The sequence below is a fragment of the Onychostruthus taczanowskii genome, unplaced genomic scaffold, assembly GCF_017590055.1.
Source record: "Onychostruthus taczanowskii isolate IOZ18803 unplaced genomic scaffold, ASM1759005v1 scaffold125, whole genome shotgun sequence".
Classification (NCBI taxonomy): domain Eukaryota; kingdom Metazoa; phylum Chordata; class Aves; order Passeriformes; family Passeridae; genus Onychostruthus; species Onychostruthus taczanowskii.
In genome coordinates this window covers 1044531-1063110 of record NW_024498407.1, presented here as the reverse complement: position 1 = coordinate 1063110, position 18580 = coordinate 1044531, and the positions used below count along the sequence as shown (strand labels likewise).

The 18580-nt window shown below is 38.4% G+C and overlaps 1 protein-coding gene across 1 annotated transcript in view; it reads right to left on the bottom strand.

The window, feature by feature from the left end:
• The window catches only part of PDZRN4 (PDZ domain containing ring finger 4), a 230529-nt gene that overhangs the window by 97778 nt on the left and 114171 nt on the right, over nt 1-18580 (bottom strand). The gene's annotated exons all lie outside the window — the stretch shown is intronic.

Genomic DNA, 18580 nt, shown 5'->3' with positions numbered 1-18580 from the left:
TACACCCTCTCAGACTCCCAGGTACCAAAGCTATTATTTTAACATATCATTATATACAATTTTACCACTTGTAAATTTGATTTTAATAGTGCCATAATTTTCAATGTGTGCATAAAGGAAAATTTAAAATTAAACTAAACCCACATGTTAAATATTGAGGAAATAACACTTAATTCAAGGCTGACATTAATTCCTGTATTGTACATCATGTAATCCAATGGTAGTTATGCAAGATAAAAAGCCCAAGCCATAACAAAACAGGATAGAAAAAGCAAAAGTTACTCCTTTTTTATCTTTACTTTCTCAGCAACTTTGCTCAAAAAGAACTATATCAAGTGCTTATTTCAAAACATCTTTAATCTGGAGAGGATAGCAGGTGGGATCCAAAGCAGAAATAATTACTATAAAACCAATGAAACCAGTTAGTTAAGATTAACACTGGGCCCTAAAGAGTTGCATTTACTAAGAAATCATGTAGAGCTACTATTTTTTTGGGGTGCAGTTTCCTAAAAGTGCTTTGTCAAATATTTAAAATCAATAACAGGAAATTATTATAATGGGCACTAACTGATAAGAAATTGGCTTTACATCCAGCAGCACCTCAAACACCAGCAACACCGGGTAGCAAGCAGATCTACAGTCATGTGCTGCTTATCAGTTCAGCCCCTTGGGATGTAATAATCCGATTTTCTGGGCCCTAATTTTACCTAATAGACAGGATGAGAGCCAAGCAGAGAAACGTACAGGAAAACTGGGCCATTGCTGCAAACTCTGCATAGTAGTAAAGTTTACTAGAACCTCTAGGTAAATTACAAATAGGTTGAGACTAAATCTTAATTAAATTTCATCTCCTTTTATAAATGGGCGGAGTCAGGAAGAATCAAATAATGACCATTAACAGAGCATGCCCTTCACATACCAGCTTCCAGCAGTGTTCTGAAACAGAACAGTAGGATTAATTTTCATTTGGTGGAAGAACCTGAGCAGGCAGGTTTGGTTATGAATTTCCTCCAAAGCCCAAGGATTTCAAAGATGAACCATGGAGGCCGGTTCATCATTGCTCGAAAGAATCAGCCTCTGTTCTACTCCTCCACACTCACATGAAATGCTGATCACGCTGAGAGGTTTAAACCCATGTAGCAAACATCAACTCAATCTTTGAAGGTTTCTGTATTGTAAGGTGCTGAAAGATTCTCAGATGTGTAAATTTTGAACTTAAGAAAGTCAGATCAATGAACAAGACAGCAGTCATGCAAGGACAACCATGGCATCTTTCAATGAAAGTTCTCTTCTTCCACTGACACAACTTCCTCCTGTGACACATAAATAGTTTGAAAGCTAAGCTACATTCTTGAAAGGAAACATTATTTACCCTGGTATATTTTTGATAGTTTCTTAAAATTAGTTCTTAAAATATCAGGGAAAAAGGGACATATTATTACAGGATTCCAGTTACATACATGAAACAACAGCAACAACCAATAGACAAAATAAGCTACAGCTAAGCTTTCGGCAGTTTCCCCCTACAGTGTCTATTTTGTTCTTTCTCTGGTTCTTTTGTTTACTTCTCTGGAGACAACATAAGCTTGGCCATTAATTTATCAAGTGCCTGCCCTCCACTCATGTAGAGTAAAAAGGTTCTGTCTTCTGCTTCTGTAACCACTAATGGGCACAGTCTGAAGGGCTGAATGGATTTATTAGAGCAGGAAAGGTGTACTTCCAGGTTCCTGAGCTCCATCTAAGTATGCAGCTCTGATCTTACATGTGGCCAAAATATAAAACTTTGCGCAGCATATAACAACATTCAAAGCAAAACTTGGTGGAACTAAACATTTTATTAACTAAAAAGAAATATGTGATGTGCTTTGGCCAAGTTATGTCAAGGATTTGATATTGGTAAGAAAACAGTTTCTTTCTTTCCCTCTTCCTCATCTTTATTGCCCTCCAACATTTTGTAGCTAAAGGGATCAAAAAGGTACAAGAACATAATCAGGTCACACTTATTTTATGTGTAGTTCATAGATATTTCAATAATTCAATGCTTTTCTTAATTTTGGAGTTCTCTATGATTATTGTGTACACTTAAATCTTACCATAAAAACTAAAATTATAATTTATAGTCAAACCTGCAATCAATAATGCAAATGGATGGAGTTTGATTTTAAGAGAGTTATAACAAAAACCGTTAACATTTTCAAACAACGTGCCCTTGTTTAGGTCCCCTAATTAATTTTAAGTATCTAGGAGATGACTTATATTTGGTATATAGTTACCTCATTGAGGTACAGTAATGTCTAATTATAAGCACCCATGCTTGAAAATTTATCATTGGAAAAAATTCAAGACAATGACACTGCAAATTAAAGACCACTGACTCCTTTATATCTTCTTTATCACACACTGAAAGACACATTATACAATATAACATTCATTTTAAGTAAGAATAGTGAAGCTGTGGGTCCAAACTCAGTGGTGAAACCCATTGAAGTATATGTGGAATTCCAAGTTTTCTTTGCAAGCCCTTGAATTCACACTGTCCTTCTGATGTACCAACCCCACAGCATTTACTATATAAATTTTGAGGAATTCCCAGAAATCTGGCTCACAGAACAGATGGCAATGCAATTTATAGTTTAAGGGCTGCATAGCTGTAAAACAGAAGTATCATAAGGAAAATGGAACTGGAGAAAGCTTTTGCATGTCCCCACTGTTCTGAACAAAGGCTTGAACTCGTAAAGTTTAACCTCAGTCTGGGTAGGTCTTTAAGTCCGTTGGGATATTTAATGTTTTTAAAGAAGCCTCAGCTGCTGGAATCAGGTGATCTTATGCATCAGTCAGTTTGCATATTAGAAAAACAAGAAAACTTCCAAATCTATGATTGCAGAGAAAAACTTAAAAACCTTGAGTGAATATAACACAAAGACTCAAAATTTGCATATATGCTAGCCAGCTTGAACTCTAAAATAACATAATCTATATATGAACCAGCAGGATAAATGAATATGCAAACTATGGAAATACAAGGTCATTGAAATGGGCTTAGGCTTCAATAAAATGGATTTTTGCAAATACAATAACTTAGAAAATGTTACCACAATCCCTACAAAATACATGAAAGTCTTACTCAAAGTAAAAATGCTGAGTTTTCTAGTCATCAGACCATACTTGAAAATGCATGAACATTTGAACTAAGAATTTGTATCTATGACAAAATGCAATATTCTCTGGAACATTAAGTTAGCAAAGACATTTGTTTAATCTCATATCCTTTACTACAGCTACCAAGATTTCATGCACTGGTCAGAGTCACAGCAAAATTAAAGGTGGCAAGAGAAGGGGCAGGACATGGAATTCCTATGTTCTGTATTTCCCAGGAGGACTGTAATTTCTCTGAAGACTATTTAGGCCTGCCTGACTGTAAATCAAATGGGCTCCATAAGTGGAATTTTCTATTGGGCTCAATCCCTGCCTTCCTCCCTGGAAGGCAGGGAGCACCCATAACATCATATTACACAAGGCCAGTCTATTGATATCTATTGATTGTTTTTCCCATCCATGATTACATTGACAGGGGAACTATGGGATCATATGGGATTTATGGGATTCCTTGTCAAAAATGCAAATACCTGTCTAAAGGGAAACGGAAAGCAAGCACATGAGGAATCCTCTCTGCCATGATTGCTTACAAGTTCTACTTATTTTTGTTCTATACAGGAAAAAAAAAAAAAAAGAAAATTGCCCCCCTGTTTTAGCCCATTTACCTATCAATACAATGTGAATGAGCTGGCCAGCATTCTTTGGGGAAAGTACAATTCCTTTGCCATGTCTACTAGCCAAACTTCAGACTGCTTGGAAACTTTTTGTCTCCTTTCTCAAAGAGTCATCCAGGATATTTTTTTCCCCATGGTTTTTACTCTGAGTGGCTTCCTTATCACCTTAAATTGGTGCTGTAATAATTAGGGAACTGTTGCAGAAAACCAAATGATGCCTAATACTGAATTTTAAGGCCTTAGGAATACATAAATCTTGGTGTCAGGACTTAGGTAACATCTTCTAGAAGGACTGTGACCTTCTCTTGACTGTCTCTATCTCACCAGTTAGTTATAAGGAAACCATTTCACATCAGTTTTTTTAAACCATCAGATCGTGTGAAACCAGGCTGATGGATCTTAACTGCACTGGAGAGTTTCAATGCTATGGAGTACACAAAGCAGAATTATTCATAAATAAGTGATTGAAATGATTTAAAGGAAACAAGGATTAAGCAGGATAGCCAAGCCTAAAGTGTATGAACAAAGTTCTTGGGAGGAAGCTCTGATTATAGATAAATTCAGATGTGAAGTCCCATGTCAATAAACATTAAATAATGCACTGAGGGAACACTGCTAAAATATTCAGTCATGGTCTCTAAAGTAATTATATCTACTCAGAAAATAGGTTTGGAGTTGTGGATAGTTTCCTCCAATTGCCTGAGGAAAAGACTAACAATGGAGCAGGAACTATTGAAACTGCACAAATACCAGAAATATCCATATTTTATCCATATAGCCAGCAGTTCTGGTCTTTCCATCTCTAAATCATTTAAAGAAAATGGAAGAGCTATGAAGCACAAATGAGAAATACAGATAATGGTTCATTTTCCCTGCATCTTCCATCTTTGTATGTAGTCTCCTGATACAGAACACATTCCTTCTCACATTACACAATGAAATAATAAGATGATACATTTAAAACAGCAAAAGAAAGCCTGGAATTTTTTTCCAAGAAATTTGACAGTGGAATGCATTACCTTAAAGGAAGCAAAAAGCAGAAAAGAGTTCAAAAAGATATTACACTTTACAACAGGTTCACTAGTCATCTACCTGCCTAGGAAGCCATAATTCACCAACTCCTGGGAGCTATGAGAGATAGAACAGCTCTGAAATTTCCCTCCATGCATTCCCCCGCTGATAGCTCACCTGTGTTTATTATTTTTCTCTTTGAAAATCTAATATTGGCAAAAGAATCCTTTACTATTTTAATTCTAAAGCTCCAAATTTACCAGTTCTTACACAAAAAGCTAGAATATCTCTTTAACTGAAAGTTCCTTAGCTAATGTTAGCTGCTAATACAACATAAGAGTCCAACAGCATTAATGATCACATCACTTTGAACTTCAAACACATCTATAAAAGTACATTTTATTGTTGTCCTGACCAGTTTCAAAGCCTTTCAAGCTTCATCTGTTTCAAAATTAAAAAAAAGGAAAAAAAATAGGATTTTCCCCAACAGTTTAAGATTATATCTGAGCTTTTTTATACCTGTGTGGGAAATAAAGACCATTTGGAACTGAGATATGCCAAGTTCAGGCCCAGATCAAACAACGGCAAATATCAATGAAAAGCCTCAATGAGAAACTGAACTCACAGTACAAAATTAATTCAAGGGCTGAGGCTGCAGGAACTGGTTCAGAGGACAAGAGCAGTGGTGAGGAACTCCTTGGCTCTGTTCTTTCCTCTGATACCTGCATCATTAGAAAAGCTCTTCCTTTTTACATTCTTATAAAATAAGTAACACCAGCCTTGCAAGGGCATAAATTCAATAAGCCTTTTAAGACTTTACAGAGCTTTTCAAAGAATGTGTTATGGAGGGCTGTTACACCCACCCAAGTTCTGCTGAGGCCACTCTTGCAGTCTCCAGCCCTCAAATTAATTAACATGTCTTGTGTGGTTTCTCAATTAAAAGTTTTAAGTTTTATACTGCTAATCAGTATAAAGTACAAAATTAAAAATGACTCATGACTTGAGAAAATCCCTTGCTAAAAGGCCCTTTAAGTGTAAGTGCCATTAGCTCAATAAATCTACAAGAGTAGTTTTGGTACACCCGAATATTTCAAAAGTGAAGATGCTGAGATGAACAGTTTGTCATGAATATGGCACAACCAGTGCAGAGACACATTTACCAATACGGACACGCCACTGCTCACTTTCAAAGCTCATACAAGTGGTAATCTGGAAAAGCTGTCGAGGGATACAGCAATAAAATAGATAATTCTGTCTTACCCCATATAAATGGCCTACTGTGCCCTAGAAAAACACACCAGGATTAGGGAAGTTTTCATGACCTTGAATGGATTTTCATGGTGTCAAAGCTGAAAAGGAGAACTGTATTGAATCAGGCCATAAAAACACTGCTTTTCTCCTCCACCAAAGTATAAAGATGCTATAAAGTATAATATAACTGTCAGAAGTTAACATTACTATAGTAAAAACTAATTTTGTAACACAGATATGACCTATGTCTCTAAAGAAATAGTTAGACAGAGGCAAGTTGGATGCTTGTGTGTAACTAATCATGTCTTCATCACCCTAAAGACATTCAGATTATTGGTGAATGTGACTGGATCTCAAACCTGGCTTCCAACACACACTTGACAGAATGATGGATGCAGGAGTACACCACACAAAATGCTGCAGGAGGAACTGTCCACACTACTCCCATGCCTGTCAGCTAGTGAGACTAGCTGAGTTTGGTTTAGACTGGCTAGATTGATTTAAAATAACAATGTAAACTACAGTCAACCCTCTTTGTTGACAGTCGCTAACCGACCACCATAAAAGCACCATTAATTCTGTTGTTGTCAGCAAATGCTTTGTAATGATTTGAAACAAATGCAGCTTCCTCTTCTTGAAAATCCCCACATTATCACAGGTTTACTTTGTACACTGTTTGGGCTAAAGTTTAAAATCACTGCCAGTGCACCTGCTTTCTAGAAGATCATTAGGTAAATGTCCCAGCAAAGCCCAATCAGCCTGGCTTTAGTTACCTTACCGTCTGCTCCAGAAGAAAATTAATGTTATTAGATGTGTCTTTCCCTGAAAATTGCTGGTGTTTGGTTACTGTGGCAGCTGTCAGGGAGGTGCAGGGGTCTTTCTGCTGGATGCTGATCCGGCAGGCTGCCTAGGCACAAGCCTGGTCCCAGCCCTGTGCCAGCCATCCCACCCGTGTCAGGGTGCCCTGAGCCCTCGCAACACACCAGAGCTCAGCCTTGCCAGTGTGCCCTGCCAAACCCCAGAGCCCTGCAACTCTCACCCATCAAGAAATAGAAATGTCAGGTCTGAACTCAGGTATAAGGAGTTAGGAAGAAAAACGGAGAAAAAATAAAAAAACTCTTGAAGACCTACATGGATGGAGACAAATGAAATACGATTAATGACGCCTCTTTTTCTTCTATTTTAATGTCCTGTGGAAATTAGCATAGCAAATCCTGCTTTATCTCTGAAGGAAATTTCAGATCCCTAGTCTGAAACCCTCTCCTTTTTCCTGGAATGAAAAGCCAAAATGTCTTGTCAGCTTCAGAGGGGAGATTTGTCATGCATCAGCGGTTTGCAGGGGTGGGTGCCCACCCAGTCCTTGCTGCCTGGCCACAGGGACACCACTGCCACCCAGCCTCTGCTCAGCTGCCGCCACCCCTGTGCTGTGCTTCAGCCTCACTTCCAGCAGCTTGCCAGGACTCCTGGATCATCTGAGACCTCTAGATAGGGGCCTTAAAACTCTTTTGAACATAGCTTCCTAAAATAGCCAAAGAGCAATATAAAGAGGAGGAAAATAACTGAATCACATTACAATCAAAGAATGGAGCAAATTACAGTGAAGCATTTAATTTGTATTTAGCATAAAACATATGAAACAACATAATCATCACGATCACTTAAAAGAAACCTTTGGGTGGGAAGCCAGAATTGTAGAGGCCATGGTGTCATTCATTTTGCCAGACTGAAGCAGATAAAAACCATCACTGTGCTCTGAAGAAGAGCTGCTGAGCACCCTTCCTCACTGGAGGCAAAAGCAGTGTATTTCCAAAACTCACTCGTGTTTTTTTACAGAAAAAAAACTTTACATCTCATAAAACAGAAAGGTCTTCTAATAGAATAGGAAATATTTAACCTTCTCAAAGTCAATGTTTATTTTCTTCTCTATAATTCCTCCTGCAAAGATGTGAAACAAATCACAGGAAAATAAAGGAAAAAAAGGGAAAAAAATCAAGGAGAACAACTGACTGGGGAAGGGTGAGTGCTTTTTCTGCAAGACCTTTGCATCTAGTCTGAATATGTTTCATTTTTATTCAGTTCTTGTGCAGGACACTAGGATTATATGTATCAACTTAATTCAGTGATAAGAAAATCCTTACTATAAATCCTACCATGTGGGACAAATCTGTCAAGATCTTGATTATCAAAACAAATGAACAGACAGTAAAATGTGACATACATAGCATACACTTTACATGATAAATTAGCCCTAGCACAACTGACACACATACTGTAAGGTGATGTTAAGGTTGCTATGGCAAGCAATGTCTTTCCTTTCCCAGCACCTGAATCACAAGTTTTCTGAGTCAATAGCTTCTAGCAAAAGACAAAAAAATTTCTGTAGTTAAACATTATCTGCATATAACACAAGATATTTCTCTGTGGAGACCTACTGTGTTCTCCTTCAAAAGTTACTGCCTTCAAAGGTGACCTCACCCTGTCACTGGAGTAACTAGCCAGAAGCCCTAAGGTTGTTATTTGCCCCTTCAGCAGATGTGTTGGGGATTTATTGTAATGCTTTAGGGACCAGACAGTGATGGTCAAATGAATTAGGAAACTCATGCAGTGAGCAACAACATTGTCAGCTCAGGGAAAACAAGAGTCTTCTCTCAAGCTACAGATCTGAATGGAAATGCAAGTATTTTAGCTGACGAAAATTTTGGATGTTATACGTTCCTCAGAAATGGGTTGTCATGTAAGAACTGAGGTGCTTTTCAGAAACATTCCCACTTTTGGTTGAAATTTAAATTGTAGGAAAAAACTCCAAACCACTGTGATTTCAGCATACTTCTCAACCAAAATTGTGTTTGGAACTCCTAAAGCAGAATTAAAAGCTATTTATGTTAACAAGACATGACAATGCACCAAGAGCTCTCCTGCACAAAGACTAAAACACTGGAGACACATTCCTGACACAAGGTGTTCAGAACCTACATCAGGACAGGCTCACCCTTGCTGCAAAAAAATACAAGTCTTATGCAGTAAGCCAGCTGACAGCTTCACTGCTCACTCCTCCCAGAAATCCACCAGAAATTCAAACTAGATTCACTTCTCCCAGCTTTCCTAACAAAACTCACAAACAAACGTGTGTTCTCATTCACTTCAGAGGATGTGTCAAATAATCAAAAACTATTATTTAGCTGTAAATTTCTGTGATTACAGTGTCTTTTTTCTTTGAAGTTATGACATACATGCATTGATCACCAGCAGACCCAGCTATGACCAGATCAAAGTCACCATGGGAAATGCTCAAGTTTCTGTATGTCTAGGAAGGACTGCAGAAGGCACTTGTGTCGTCTTTCTACTGCCTACTGTAGTTCATTGTATAACCATTGTGCAAAAGGTTAAAATTCAACTGAAAAAATGAATCATTTAGGTGCTTTTCTGAACATGTGCTATCCTAATGGCAAGTTAAGTGATAAAATAAGAATGAGAAGTAGGATCTTGAAAAACTGCTATCCTCAGCTGGTTTGTTTAAACCCTCTCTGTACTCTAGGTGAAGATTTATATAAAGGTCTATTTTCTGTTTGAAAACACTTTTTATGCCTTCAGGTACAAGAAGAAGAGCAAACAATTCTATGCAAGTAAAGGAGATGATTTAAAAATAATTACATTTAACTCATACCAAAAAAACCCTGGCAGTAAACTACTTACATAACAACAGAAATCAAGTTTCACACAGGATTTTTCATACAGAGGTATCAAAGTACCTCATAAAATCAGGTGAAGCTATCACCATTTTATAATGCGTGAATAATGAAGAAATCTAGCAATGCATAACACTGAAATATGACAAATTATTTTCAAAATTTAGAACCAGTGTAAAAAGTACCAAGAAACCCCGAAGTGAGGGAGCTGCCAAGCACCAGCCAGGTGACGGCACACACACCAGAGGATGGCATCTAATGAGAAGTTTGGGACAACAAAATCATTTTGAGATTTTTATATACATTGCAAAGAAACAAAACCAGTATGATATTAAATCAAACCTTGACTGAAAAGCTCTTTGAGGGGAGCTCTTACAATAAACTGCAATGAACACATATAAAATTCATATCAGCTTCCAGCCAGCAACACAAACCTATGCAGTTTTACCACTTTTTTTCCTTTTCTTCCTTCCTTTACTGTATGGTGAGATTTCAATTTTGCATATTCTGCTTCATATTTTCTTTTTCCTACACCCTGCATAAATTCCATGCCTTGCCACAGCTCTGCATTTATTTCCCAATTCAACCATCCATGCCTCCAAACAGGTCCCTCCTGGAGGAGAGGAGAGGAGAGGAGAGGAGAGGAGAGGAGAGGAGAGGCCACCAAAACCTTCAGAGTAGCCTGGGCTCAGCTGCATGTGACAGTGCCAGCTTGGATCTTACAACAAGCAACTGCTACACACCTGTTTTCCCAGTGCACAGTAAAATAAACCAGGATGCCAGGGCCACAGGGCCAGGTTTAATTGATTCTCTTTGTCTTTCACCCCATTTCAGAAGTCAGTCTGATTAATGCTATTTCACACTCTCCACTGCAAGCTTTACTGATCTGACCTCTGACTAAACTCAGATTCATCAAAGCAGCACCGGGGGATGCAATATTTATCCTTTGTAACACATGTTACAACTTCCTCCTGGCTTTCCTCTTCTATTAGGAGAGGGGGGGAAGGAGGAATGGAAGGAGGACTTGCACAGCTGAAGCGAGTGCCAGCACTGGAAACTAATGTTGTGTATTTATCCACTCACATTAAGTATGGAAGAGGCAGTCACAGTCCATGTTCCCTTGGCACTCTTGAAATTCTTTTCCTTTCCATCTTCCAGAGGGTGACAGAAAATAGCAGTTACTGACAAATGCTGGGGGAAAGCACAAGACCTAACCAATAAATATTATATGCATCTATATCTCTAAAACTCTCCTTCAAGTCTAAACAAAGTAAATATGAGAATCCCCATGGGAAGTCATGGAAGCTGCCAATTCCTTTCAGAAAGGCAAATAAATGAATTTTCTTGATGCTTCCCTACATTTCTTTAATAATCTGAATAAAAATTACGAACTAGTGACACAGCAGAACACGTTCATTTGCCGACACAAGCCAGCCTTTCCCTTGTCCAGTGCCCAGGTGTGAAGGCAGGCAGTCGTTGTGGCTGTGGGAGCATTGCCCCGGCAGTGTCCACACTGGAGGTACCCAGCAGACATGCTCACGAAGAAATAAGGCTTTGTCATCTTGTCACATAGGGGAGAAGATCACTTCTTAGACAAAGACAACATGTAGAAGGATTCCCATGTGAACCTGGTGTAAAAAGTTACTTCTATCACTTCAAGCACTTACTGGTTTCCTCTCCAGCCATCTGCCCTTACTCTTTCTTAGCTTGGTATCTGGATGCACTTTTCTCAATGACAGTTTCTCAGTTCTATTCAATGGTGAGTCTATTGTTGACTGTTTTAGTGCCTTCTCCATATAGACTAGATTGTTTTTCCATATGAAGTCAAAGAAAGGTTGAACCACAGCACAGCTTGGCTATTGTCAGTCATGTCAGCTGTTGATTGAATATTTCAATTTTGAGCAGTTTTGCTGAGATAACATATTTTTAATCACTTCCTATTCAAAGTGCTCACCTTCACCACCAGAGATCCAGATATTAAAAGCTTATCTGTCACTCTTTCCTATCACTGTCCCTGCTTCCATAGCCCTTACCTTATCTTTCCTAACTTCTTTTTTTTTTACCTCATCTTTAGTTAATTTTTAAATTAATGTAACATTCAGATGTTACATTCATACATTATAAAAAATAATGTAACATTCTTCTCCTTGCATCTCTCTTCTGCTCTTTATGAAGATCTTTAACTTGGGTACAAATACTCTCTTTTTTTTCTATGCCAAACTTCTTGTGGGATCTCATTCCTATATCTCCAAATATCTATTTCCATCAAGGATTCCTCCTTCATCAGGTCCCTCATGATGAAATCTTGACTCCTCCTCTGCTAAAACTGAGTTCTGAGTTTCTTGACAGATAGGTAGTGACCAGCAACCTCCTGAACATCTGTCTTCTTCTCTGAACCCAGTACATTGGAGAACATGAAAGAAGCAGGCCACTTCTCCCAAACAGATCTATTCCAGGAAATTTTTTCCCAAACCTGACATATTACTGGAATACAAGCCAAGCTAAAACAGCAAGTGGATGATTTTAGAGACTTAACTAGCACAACTCAGAGCCAGGAATTAGGACCTGCAAGTATTTCTGATGACTTAAACAACTAAAAATATTTTCACAGAGAACCCATACTGAGCCTGTAACTGAATGTGCTGTAATCAATCAAGCTCTCAAAAGCTGAGAGCAAGTGCTTACCTCAAGAAACCATAGCAGGGCATCAAATAACTGAGAGTTTGAAGTCACCACCCTGAGTATTCACAGCTTGACCTCTGGGTGCACAACAAGGACACTGTGCCTTCTCATTTCCCATGCTAATACCTAAGGTATCACTTCACATAATTACTACTATATTTGCAAAATGAACCACGAATGAACTTCAAAAGGCATGTGTGTTTTTCACAGAAACCCATAAAAAATGACCTGATTATTCACCACATTCCCTAGCACAAACTACCCAAAGCTTCAGCCTGTGGCCCTGCATGCATCTGTCCTGTGCTTTGTGCTAATTGAACCACGGATGTGCTGAAACAGTCAGCTGGAAAAGAGCCAACTTATCTTTGTGCTCTAAAAGAATTTTTAAAAGGAAAAGGAAACTCCTGTTGTGAATTATGAGAATGAGAATCCTTCAAATACTGTTAATAGTGTGATAAGAATTACCTTTTATTCATGTTTGTAATACTCCTATCAGCAAGGACTTACCCTCTCTCCCTAAGCTTCAATTTAAGATTTTTTTTTCACAGAATTACTTTCCAGAGATACATATTAGCACATTTTTTTCAAAACAGATAAATACTGCCAAAATAATTACTAAACACATCTTTCCCTGCAAAGCCAACCAAGGTCTCAGTTCTGAAAACTTGTGTTATTAATGAATGGCACACTGCTGCAAACTAATTGTATGTAAAGTCAATGGGCGCATGTTTAAGAATTTTAATTACTGTTCTGTGATTGCTTTATATTCAATACGTAACATAAAGGTAACAAAGCCTTTATGATGATAAGCAGTTTAATTAGAAAGCCAAGATAAGAAAAAAATGCCTTTAAGTTACAGACTTTGTTCATGCTGGCCATGCGATAACCTGAGTACATGGTTTTCCTTGGTATTTTAAAATATTAAAAGCTAATTCTACCTAAACCTTTGTTTCCTCACACTACTTGAACTGCTTTATCTGCCATTTTCTTCTCCCTCTTATGGGTGCCAAGAGCACAGTTTAATTAGATGACAAACCTCAGTGTCTGAGCAGGTCCACAGGAGCCCCAGGCTCCACGGGCAGCGCGAGCCCTGCGAGCAGTGAGCTGAGAGCAGCCTGGACTGCGCGCTGGCCGCCGAGCACTCGCCCTTTCAGCAAACTGTCTCCGAGGATGGCCATTGATTTCCTAGTTATTATGAACATGGAATTATTGGATGACAGATGATAGAGTGTTAGGTCCTACAAGTATTTTCCCAAATGGGCTATCCAGCCAGTGTTGCCATGGCAATGAGGCTGTTTGACAGCGCTTATGACAAAGAAGTCTTTGCTCAGAATTCGGCTACAAAAGAGCTCCTTGCTTCCTATCTTATCCTCCCTGGTTTCATCCAGCATCTCCTGACTGCCTCCCTAGCCTGTGCCTCCAGTTGGCTGCTCCAACAACAGCCAAGGTATGGCACTGCTGCCAGCCTTTAGTCCTCCAGGAGGGCACCCTGCCCATGATGGGACATGACACTTTGGCCTGTGATAATGTCTATTCTCCTAAGATATAGTCTGACAGTCCTGAATCCACTGGCAACACAAGTTTTGCATCAGAAAACACAACTGAAGGCCTAGGATGAATCATGTTCACAAATCAGCTATTGCCTTGCACAGTTAAAAGTGAAACAATTTCTTCACCTTCCAGCCATGACTTTTTATTTGCTTGGAGGTTTTTTAAGTCTTTTTTCTACTAGCAGGACAATATCTGAACACTTTAAAGTTAAACCCAGCTACCCACCTTCTCCAAGTGCTGTCGTATTTGCTCAAACTTTCTGATAATTTCAGAAAATGCCTCTCCTTTGAGCTTCTGACTCCCAAAAAAGCTGTTTCACAAATCCAAAATTGAATGCAATAACAGGCTTTTTTCACTTAAATGGGCTCACCCACCTTTAAATTCAGTGGTTGTTTTTTCAGAAAGACAATGACAGGAGAGGGAATTACTGAAGAGCAGCATGAACAGCTCAGGCTGGTTGCAGCAAACTACCATAAAGCTGCAGCCAGAAAGGCTCATGTGCCTGGGCTTTTCTGCCCAGGATGGTAACTGCTCTTCACCACACACAGTTACCACCCTTTTCCACTCCATCTCAGTCCACAATGAATTTTGCTGTACTTTCTTCCCAGGCTGGGTGGAGATGATCAGCATCTCAGCTGCCATTGCTTGAGTTGTGATATGTGGGTAGGAAAGGATTTATGAAATCTACTTACATTTTCAATAGGCATCAAGTTACCTTGGCAGAACTTGGAAAAGTACACCTGGCAAAGCTGGAAGTAGGCCCCATTGTTAAAATATAAGTTAAAAATGTGCCCAAATATTCCCTGATATCCCTAACAAATGAGAGGTTTGTTTTTTTTTTTTTTTTTTCCAATCTCCAATAAAAATCTATCCCAAAAGGTGTGGTTTCTGTCAAGATGGAAAAGTACAACTAAAAACCTTTAAAGAACACAGCATTAATGCGAGTAAGTACTGACCGGATTCCCAAGAGAAACTGAGGACTAGTTATGGAATGAGAAAACTGAGGTATGTGTCTGCAATGAAGCTTAAATGTTCAGTCTGTGCCAAGTATCTTGTTTCTATCTAGAAATACTTTAGGTCTTAAAATACCTGTAAGTGCATTAAAAAAATATTCCTGGTACAGCCACATCTGCTCCTAGCAGCATTTTTATAGGACAGCTTCAATGAGAGTTGGCTCTTGATGAGCCTCATCTAGGCTGTGCTGCACAAAGCAATAAACAAGGCACTGAAAGCACATGGAAAGCTGCAGCTTCATGCTGCCATCAGCCCCCACTGTCATATTTTCTCTCCTTTCATACCCTCTTTCTAGCATAAGCAAAGCTGTAAATGTTTTAGGGCTCTGTGATAGTCCCTGAGAAAAACAGGGAGCATATGTAATGTATTTTCACATGGAAAAAAAAAATGGAGATCCTAATTTCTAAAGTGTGCCTTCTGTCCAAAGTACACCCTTGACACTAACTCTGCTGTGATGCAAATCACTTTACAGAGATTACTCAGCCATAGATGATTCCAAGGTACCATCAGAAGGGTATTAGTCAACAATTTCTCATGAAGCCCAATTACATGTTTTCTATACAATTCCCTGACTACCCACTAAAATTTTGCTGATATTAGCCCATCTAAAAGGCATTCCAGGGATCAGGAGCACAGATAATATCCATTACAAAAACCATTCTGTGGTTTCTGTCAAATCTAAGTTAAATGCCCTATAGGGACTGGAAAGCTGCTACGAAATTGCAGATTCAGGATCTATACAAAACAAAGACAATATGTCAATATACTCTTATTTTTAAACAGAGAGAGACATTAAAATATGTGAAGACTGAGCTGAAAAGGATGCATCCAATGGCATAACATGCATTTGCCTCTGAGTACCACTATGAGGTAACTTTGAGGAGCTGCCTGGCCCATAGACATAATTGACATCATCTGAATTTCCTCAAATTTCTCATGCAAATACAAAATCAGTACCAAAGGCATGTAATTATCAATAGGAAAAAAACCCCAAAAACATAATGTTTTTCTTGTAAAATCCTTTTCCCTTCTCTCTTTTCAAATAAATTGTCAAAATATGTCCCTTCTGAAGACATTTAAATGGCTAGATGGTTGAAGGCACAGGTAATGGTACAAACTCCCTCACCTGCAGGTCATAAATTTGCCTTCAACCTCAGCTGGTAGTGACCAAACTTTACTACAACCACACAGCTGTTCAATGGTCTCTCTGAAACAAGGTGGCAGTTTCAGGCAAGGTGCTACTGGGCAGGTGTTTGCATCATTAAAACACCACTTCTTTCAATAACACTGTTGGGAGTGTTGGCAAAGACGCCAAGGATGGAGCAGACTTGGGGACTGAATATGTTGTCCTGAATGAAAATCAGAAAGCTTTGGCTACTTTGGGATTGATGTTCAGTGATGAGCAACAGAGAGAAACATAAACTCTCATTGATATTACTGAACTTGTTCTAGAAGCAAGATAGGAGTTCTCCGCCTTATCATAAGCAGCCAAATCTTTCTTAAATCTTTCCATTCTTATCAGGAATTCCTTATGTCATATGAATCTTCATCTATTGAAAAATATCTGAAAGACTTCAAGGTGGAATCAAGTCCCTTTTAAAAAAAGACCAGTATTTTGGAGGGGGAGGGTGTGATGAGGTCATTAATTTTGGGTTTTGTAGTGCCTTTGTAAACTGTTTGGCAAAAGAGAAGAGGCCGACTGTAGTTAAAAAAAAGAAGAAACTGGAAAAGAGAAAATCTGTGAAGCCTTAAAAATAGTATATTTCTCACTTGTGAGATCTCCAGGGAAACAATTACTGCTTTATTGATTTATGCTACAAAAATAGTATAAGAGAGTACAGCATTGAAATGAAACTTAATGTAACAAATCAACCTAACTAGTATCTTTAACTGAAGTCAGTTAACTGAAGTCAGTGCAGGTAGCTCAAAGTCAGTGTCCCAGAATGTAGGGGATCAGCTCCAGCATTTTTTCCTAAAGAGAACCGTGGCAAAATACTCATCAGGGTATCCTGATGGAAAACTGCTATAAATACTTATACTCTCTGTACTATCTGCCCTTTGGCTTCGTGTAGAAGGGAGCGTGTTGTTTCTGTCAAGATGAGAAAGTTTGGGGCCATTCAAGGGCTGAAGGAAGCAGGAAGAATTTTACTGGAGCTGTCTGGATACACTCCAATTTCCCTCACTTGGCTAAGTTTTTCGAAGTAAGATTTTCAAGGATGTGAAAGAAAATAGTAATTTGATAGTGCTTGGCCAAGTTAGTGGAGAAAAAATGTACCAAGAGTGGCTTCCAAAAGAGAGATGTAGTGTGTTCCTGAAGCCGTTAAGTTGAAAAAAAATTCCGCTGCTAAGTCAGGAAAATGGGTGCTAAGGAATATCCCTTTTTTGCTTCACTGAAAGTCACTTGAAGTGATCTCATATGATTGACTCTGAAAAGTGAATGAAGAAAGTAAAAGGTTACTTCCTTCAAACACTTCAATTTTAAAATCCTGATTACAGTCTTAGTACAGTGCAATCCTGTATAAACACAGTTGTTTAAAGTTGTTTAAAGTTAACCTTATTTTGCTATGGGCAATCCCAGCAAGCTTTAAAAACCAAAAAGAATACATTTGCTCAAGAGGCAGAATTTTCCTACAACATAAATAGCAAAATCAATCTGCTGTTAAAAAAACTACTCTGTTTTAAAAGCAATTAAGAAGGGCATTTCTCCCCCAGACTGCCCTGTCAATCCTATTAGACCAAATTCTAATTAAGGGTGGAAAAGTGACTATTTTATCTGCCAAATGAAAATAATTTAGTGCGAGTTAATGAGGACTGGCTTATAACTGATTAGTCATTTTGATTCTGGCTTGTTACCGTAGTAGAAGTTACTTTCAAAGGATACAGTAGGATCAGCAGTGATTTTCACTCATTTGAAAACCAAACTGAGCTTTCCTTTGTGACCAGATTTGGCATAAAAATACCTGAAAACAGGAACAAGATAGATGCAACAGCTTACATCTACTTTTGAAAAATATCAACTACTTTGAATGATAATAATAACATCTAAATTATTAAAACCTGGCAATCTTTTCTCCATATCACACTTTCAACAAGTAGCCTTTGACTAACAAAGACCAAATATCACTACCAACGAGGAGCAATCAACCTTGCAAATCTTTATTCTCCTGAGCATCTTTCCATCACCATTCTACAATGTCACACAGGGATGCTCACATGAAGATTTTTAAAATCAAGTTTATATGTGTCACCATATACATTTTTTGAAACTAAGCTCATTACAATGCACAATATCAAATGCTGCATGAGAATAACAAGCCCTGCTAGCCCTTCACAAATGGATAAGGAGTTGCTCAGCCAGCTCAGAAGGCATCCCAGGGCAGCTGGCCTTCAGTGCACCAGGACACAGGACTGCACAAAGCAAAAATACCTTAAAACAGATCACCTACACCTGTTTTATTTCTTATATCCTGAATAACTATGTGGTGGTGTAAGAATTTGCATTTCTCAGTATTACTTAAAAACATTCAATTCTTTCATAACAACTGATGTATTCTCCTGTGGCACCTCACCTGTCCTTGAGAACCATACAGAAATTGAGTGATAACATTTCACTTT